Raw genomic sequence first — 7712 nt, 5'->3', positions numbered from 1 at the left:
GATTATCGCCAACTTCACTTACTCCATCGCGCGTATACATTTCGACAGCAATGATTCCACGGTGTTCTGCATATAGAATAGCCTAAGTATGCAGCCTGTCCACCACCCTTAAGTCAGAAAAACTAGGCATGTAGTTCCTCGACTTGAGCACAAGGTATTTGTTTATGCTAGTTGCTGCACTGCATGGTCTACAAGCTGTACCAACTGATGCTAAACGTACGGTATTAGTATCACCACTAGACACAAGGTGGCGTTATTATTTACGATAGGCCAGAAATTCAACTTTGCTAAGGTAACACTTTCAGATGTGGTCTTTTGACAAAAAAGGATGAAATCAATTTCAGTGAGGGAAGTTGAATTAACTGAGCCAGCCAACGGGGGTCATAAAAGATAAATAGAAAAGCAGTGAGACGCGTGGCTTCAGGTAATTTACAATTCGTATGCGTAGTACCGCGCGCATACAAACAAGCCTATACGAATCCGGCCTTCAAGTTTTGCTGAACGTTTCGTGTGGCTTTCTAAGCCCAATGAGCAGTAAGACCAGCCACGAGAGTTTTTTCTTTCTTCCTGTAGAGACTATTATTCGAGTATTTTCAAGATACACTGCAGAGTCTGGTGCTGGCGCTCATAGCGGTAACAGCGGTACGTGCAAGTGACACGCGATGACTTCTTCGCCCCTGCAGTTGGCGCACACTGCCGAATCGGCCATTTCAGTGTAACAGCTAAACTTGGCGAGTGTTACGGTGACATCGAGTCAGGCAACACAGCCATTCCGTGATGTCTGTTGGATAGTAGCAGTTGTAATTGACCGATTGAGACTCAAACTATCTTATACTAGTTAAGCAAGGTGTGAGTAAGAATCTGGCAAATGGGCTAACTGAGAAGGAAGGAAAGGAAGGCGGGGGGAGGATCTTCACACTCATAACATCGCGACAAAAACACGGAAGCCAAACTATGACGTGACACCGCAAAGCAGACGCGAACGCCACTCGCCATGGGCGCATCGGTCGGCTGACCTACTGCCGGGAATCTTTGGTGCGTGCGCCGTAGACGGCAGGCAGGCCCCAGAGATCCCCGCCCACTTCACCGACTCCTGCTTCCACTTTAGACGGGGCTCCGCTTCGTGTGTTTGACCAGGAAACTAGGTTTTCGGGTTGGGAACCGATTGGCGTGCCGTCCGCTGCAGCTGCTCGATATATTGATGGAGGTCACGTCGCTGACAGCGTAGCCTACTTTCGATGCACGCGCCCGGACCAGGTCGGAGAGCTAGGTGGTACATCGGAGGTTTGCAAAAAGGAAAAAAAGAGAAAGAAAAAAATCAGTGACCCCCGCTGTTTTAATCAGAGATTGCGCTCTTTGAGTTTGTAGTCGCTTTGCTTCGTTACACTGAAAGCTTTCCAAAGCGCGCAGATTACATTAATGGACCCGCGTTCTTGGTTATCGTAGGGACACGATTTTGCGGTAACATCCGTGGCGGTAAAACACAAATGCGAGTCAAACGTCGACTGTACCGAGGTGACACCGTAACACTCTTAAAAAATCAGTCATGCGAGGTGAACACGATGCTAAATCAGTTTGTCTGCCTATTCCTATTATTAGTTGGGTCGAAATGGCTGATTGGGTGAATTGGTGACTCATGATTGCTTGAAATTCGAGCACGTAAGGTAGAAAAATAACAGCTAAGACATGGACAAGAGCTTATACCAGCTGAAAATTTAATCGGAGAGCGGTGACAAAAAATGAATACTGAGAGGTGAAATTTTTGTAAGCACGTATACGATAAGAGCACACCACAAACCAAAGGTATCAACACCGATAAAAGGTATACGTCAGCTCCACCTTGCCAAAGCCCACTTTACCTTACAGCAAATTCTTTAACGCTTTCGGCATCTGCCCCTGTTCAAAGACTCGAGCTCCTTATAGGGCAGAGCTATTGACGGCTTACATCACGCATATCGAGCTGTTACGCGCTATATATGTTTGCAGCCTCAGTGACAATCCTTGCACGCCCATCTTCGTGTTTATCAACCACAGCTGTTAGTGTATTTGTCTTCGCTCTCGATTAAACTTTCAGTTGGCAGTAGGTGCTTGTTCGTGTCTTAGCTGTCCTTGTCTACCTTACGCGCTCGTATTTCAAGCTATCAGGTAAAGTTGTAAGATCTGTGCTTGAGAAATAGGTGACGATTTCTTCAGACAAATACTCTGGAGCACATGACACAAGATATCGCTTTCTACGCACCATTCTGATTGATTGATTGATATGTGGGGTTTAACGTCCCAAAACCACTATATGATTATGAGAGACGCCGTAGTGGAGGGCTCCGGAAATTTAGACCACCTGGGGTTCTTTAACGTGCACCCAAATCTGAGCACACGGGCCTACAACATTTCCGCCTCCATCGGAAATGCAGCCGCCGCAGCCGGGATTCGAACCCGCGCCCTGCGGGTCAGCAGCCGAGTACCTTAGCCACTAGACCACCGCGGCGGGGCTACGCACCATTCTGCGCCTTAAAACTTCGCGGTCTGCTTCAACGAGATGAATATAGAGCGCCTGATGACAATGTCGGCACAGCGATAAACAAATGCATTAACAATACGATACTCCCTTATGTATGTAACCTTTGTGTTGGGCCAACGCCAACTGGGTTTGAAGTTCTAGCTGTCCGCAATTGTAGCAATGTAACATTCTTTAAATAATGCCGCGAAAACAGCCAGCGTTTGAGTGCTACGCACGCCATTCATGCATTGACGGCGTCGCGAACAAAGCTAGACGCCGACAGCCCCGTTAGGATAAGCGAAGTCAGCCGCAGCGCACGGGCCAGCTCTGCATGCGCACGAGCTCCGACCGAGCGCGCATGACGTAGCAAGAAAGTTAGGTTAGAGGCCAGTGGCTCGTAATTGATTGGCTGTCTGATTGACTGATTGATTGACTGATTGATTTATTTATATGCGGGGTTTAACGTGCCAGAACCACCATATGATTATGAGAGACGCCGTGGTGGAAGACCCCGGAAATTTCGACCTCCTGGGTTTCTTTAACGTGCACCCAAATACGAGCACACGGGCCTACAGCACTTTCTCCTCCATCGAAAATGCAGCCACCGCCGCCGCCGGGATTCGATCCCGCGACGTGCGGGTTAGCAGCCGAGTACCTTAGCCACTGGATTACAGCGGCGGGGCGGGGCTCGTGATACCGACGTAATCTGCGATCGCTCTCTTTCGTCCTCGTTCACTCTCTTTCGTATTGTTCACTCTCTCAATGACGCCAACAACGCCAACGTCGACGGCGGCCCCACTCAACCCAGGAACGAGCCCCTAGAAGTAGCACTGTAAAAAAGAAAAAAAAGAAAAGAATAAAACAGAGAAAAGGAAAGCACGTTGCTCCAATCGCGGCCGTCTCCCCCGGTTTAGTTAAACAATTATTAGGAAAGTTCACACCACTGAGACGACGTAAGAATAAAGAAATGTGTCACTTGACTGAACGCCGACCACTTTTCCAATGCGCATATAAACGGTTGTTGACAAATACTAAGCCGACGACGCGTTCATCCATGTTAAGCAAACCAATGAAGTCTACGCTTTTCGAGTTGTTAGCTAGCTGATTGCTAGATGGTTTTTGAATATTGAGCTTCAGTAAACAAAGAAAGAGTTAAACCGTGGCGGTGTAGCACCCTGTTCACATATATATATAGTTGTAAAGCAGAAACGACAAAATTCCGAGTGCGCCGGGGAATCAGATACCTTTCAAAATGCGCCACTAAACAATCTTTTATTTCCTTTAAGTTCAGCAAGCAAGCATTGAGAAAACGCACATGGTTGCCTATGCATTCACTTGAGTCGGTTCGACGGCGACGAAAACTGCGTTATCTTGCTTCTTGGTTGATGTATTTAGAGTAACTCTGGTTCATATACAGTTACTTTAGACGTATTCATGCAGCCCCGCCATCTCTCGAATGCTTTGTGCACCTCGTCTGGTACTGCATGGCCTCCGTGATCGGCCCAAAATTGACCAAGCGATGGCGTTAGGCAATGGCGTCTTCAAGTGACGTCATATCACGTCTTGATGACGTCATCATGATCCCACCCTTTTTATGCGTGACGTCATCACGTCATGTGGTGACGTGAACACGTGATAATTTATTGCATCACTCTTGTTGACGTCGCCGACGCGGATGCTCAACTTTCGCGTTTTATTAAGCATCAAAGTCTTTCCCATGCTAATGAAACGTGAGGAACGTTTAGTAAAAAAAATCAACTGCAATAACTTTCTAACCTGATGCTCGTTCAAGTGAGGCAGGGTTTAGGGCGAGTTCATCGCACGGCCGAATAAAACACAGTGAAATATTTGTTTACATTTTCCGATTGTCGTCCTCAATCGCTTCCCCACACGTCAATATGCTATTTCACTGGCCGAGTCACACAAATCGTTGAACATCATTCTGCTAATGTCTTTGTTGGTTGGCCACGTGGCAGAAACTCTACTCCAACAGACCTGGCTCTTCTATACATTATTCATTCATTGTCCTGCAGTGCCAGAACGCAGCATCGATAAACTCAACGATAACGACAACGGAACCAATTGTTCTACACAAACAGTTAGATAAAGCACACAGAAAAGTGAAGGATACTTTTTGTGTTGCTTTATGTTTCTTCTTTACTATAAATCTATCTCTATCTTTGAATTTACTTGTTTCATTCTTTCCTTCTTTTTAATTTTTGCTCTCTTGTTTTGTTTTCCCTATCTCCTTATCGCATCTGTACCTTGATTTATCTTTTTCTCTCTTGTTATGTCTTTGTTTATTTTTTACGTACCTACTCGGATTATTTCTCTCTCTTTTTGTCGCTTTCTAACTTTTTCCATTTTCTCTTTCTTCTTTTTTCTACTTCTTTCTTTCACGTGTTTCACGTGCTCAGCCTCACCGAGCAGTTTTCGTTTAACACTCGCCGCTGCTGTACTCGATAGTGGGGCCTGCCAAATTCCTGTGGCACAAAACCCGTGGTTTACTGCCTCCACCACAGCTTTCACGACCGGCTTAGACAGCTACGCTGCTGAAATAATAAGTATTTAGGAGAGTGGAAACAATCAGAGAAACTGTATATTCTTCGAAGCCTCCACAATATTTACTGCAGCCCTATGTCAAGAAACTGCCTCTGGTTATATTGTAACGTGATCGAGTAACGAGTTGCTTTCACTGCCGACTATTCACAAAATACATTTGCAAGAGCAGTTGCAGCGCTGGCCAGTCCGGCTCCGAGCTCGAGCAGCAAGCGACCTTCGTGCTTTTCGTCGGGCACACACGCGCGTCGACAATATACATTCGGTAGCCTACGTGCAGCATAACCATAGGCATAATCCCCGTCGGCAAAGGCACCGAGACGGCGCCTTTGTCGCCATCGGCAAAGTTCCGCCATCGGCGACACGTACAGCTTCTCTAGCAGGAGGCGTGAGTACTTCTTCAAGAGGCGACAAAGAAGAACACTGATTATAAACACGTGGGCGCCAGTATCGACTTGTACCATCAAAAAAATACCGTACACATGCACATTGATAAGATTCTTGTTCGTAGGAAGCGTCGACGGAGGATTTGGTTCAGACGGAGATAATGCAGCAATATGTTAGAACCAAAAAGAGGCCTTGAGACTTGAGCGAATACATTTCTTCATATGCAAACACAGCCCTCAAATGCGCGGTTTCTCTGGCAATTTCATTCTTACATGTATTTCGATGCGGAATGCAAAGGCAGCTGGCGAAGCCTTAGAGACAACCATAAGTCAGGCTGTACGTTCAGCCAGCAGCGTCACAACAAAAAACAATGCAAAGCATTTCGCTATCGGCGCTCGCAAAGCGCAGTCCTTCATTGCGCCGGTGCAGTAAAACGTGTGCCACACGGGCGAACTAAACTCCTTTGAAGTGATCCTCTTGAATTGGCTCAAACGAAGGTCCTCCTCCCCACCCGTTCACGAAAAATAACATTGTCGGTAACGCAGCTATATACAGGCCGGTGTCCCTTCATATTTTCTGCAAGCTCATATGAAAGCACAACACGAAGTTTTTTTAGCTTAGATTTACGAAAGGACCAAAGAATTGTACTGGATGTCTCAGTGTGTGTGTGCGTGCGCGTGCGTGCGTGTGTGTGTGCGTGCGTGTGTGTGTGCGTGCATGCGTGTGTGTGTGCGTGTGCGTGTGTGTGTGTGTGCGTGTGTGTGTGTGTGTGTGTGTGTGTGTGTGTGTGTGTGTGTGTGTGTGTGTGTGTGTGTGTGTGTGTGTGTGTGTGTGTGTGTGTGTGTGTGTGTGTGTGTGTGTGTGTGTGTGTGTGTGTGTAACCTACGGATGAAACGTGGCGTTTTGTGCATTAGCCATGGTACACTCAGCAAACTTTGCAAAAAATTGCCTCTTTTCACGTCGCTCATGGTATCCCTACTTGCAATTATTACTTTGCTGGTGGATCGCCGATAACCTTCGAGAACGATCCGGTGCATAAATACGCGTCTGGCGTTGAGCAGCGATAATAAAGGAGTTCTTATTCACTGAAAACTATAAACTAAAGACAGTGGCGTAGCCAGGCATAACATACCGGGCCCGTGCCCCCCCCCCCTCTCACCAGAAACCTTTGTCGCCGTGCATACATAACGCAAAATGGCCCTTTGCATGCCCAGCCTCCAGTGTAGATCAAAAAGCCCCCCCCCCCCTCCCCAAAAAAAAATGTTTCTGCATACTACCTTCCCAAAGACATGAGCAAGTGTGGTATTATAGGGAAATTTTGGAACTCAGGTAAAGGGCGTAAAGGTGCGAAACTAATAAAAAAATAGCCTGTTAAAACCAATGAGGAAGAAAAAATTCCGGAGCCCCTTTCCTAACGGGAAAACGGCACTCAAGCGACGCTTCGCTGTAGGGTGGTGTGGCATTTACCAACCTTCTTTCTTTCTTTCTTTCTTTCTTTCTTTCTTTCTTTCTTTCTTTCTTTCTTTCTTTCTTTCTTTCTTTCTTTCTTTCTTTCTTTCTTTCTTTCTTTCTTTTTCTGTTGCCTTCCTTTCTTTTTTCTTTCTTTCTCATCGCGCAATGCTCACCATTGTTTTCTCCTTCCATGTTAGGAATTCCACCATCATCCACGTTCAGTAACGTAGAACTTTAGCCGAGCTGGGCAGTGGTGTATTTTTTTTCGTTTTTTTTTTTGTGATTTGTCTCCGTGCGCTGCTTCGCAAGTAATCATCCACGTGCTCACCAGCACAACACCTCTGTCAACCACCGTCACGTGTGGCAAGAGTGAAACTTGACAGCGTGAAATCACTAGTCACCTCGATAACAGGTCAGACTGCCTTATTTGAAACGGCTCATCGCCGACAAGCCCGCGGACGAGAGGGCATCACTATGTGGAAATCGGCGCACACGAATACGCGGCACGCGGCCTTCACGCTTTCAGAGAGGCGCGTCTCCGCACGCTCGCCGGCGCCGCGTTTTTCACGTACGACGCCACCACCGTGACTCATAACAAGCTTCGCTTGAATCGACGTGCTCGGACCGAAGACTAATCGGGAGAGGAGGGATTTCGGAACGGGAAGCAAGAAGAGGAGGCTCGGGACAGCGCCGGGAAAACGGGAGGGGTGCCGTGCGCATGCGCAGCCCGGGCCAAGAGGCCGGAGCGTGCGACCGACCGGCCGCGGGTCATGCGCTACCCAGCTGTTGGCTGTTGACGGCTTCGGACGGCGAGCCT

Source organism: Rhipicephalus microplus, chromosome 1 (genome assembly GCF_043290135.1).
Source record: "Rhipicephalus microplus isolate Deutch F79 chromosome 1, USDA_Rmic, whole genome shotgun sequence".
NCBI classification, from domain to species: Eukaryota; Metazoa; Arthropoda; class Arachnida; order Ixodida; family Ixodidae; genus Rhipicephalus; species Rhipicephalus microplus.
The sequence above is the reverse complement of the archived record's forward strand: the minus strand, read 5'-3'. Positions refer to the sequence as shown.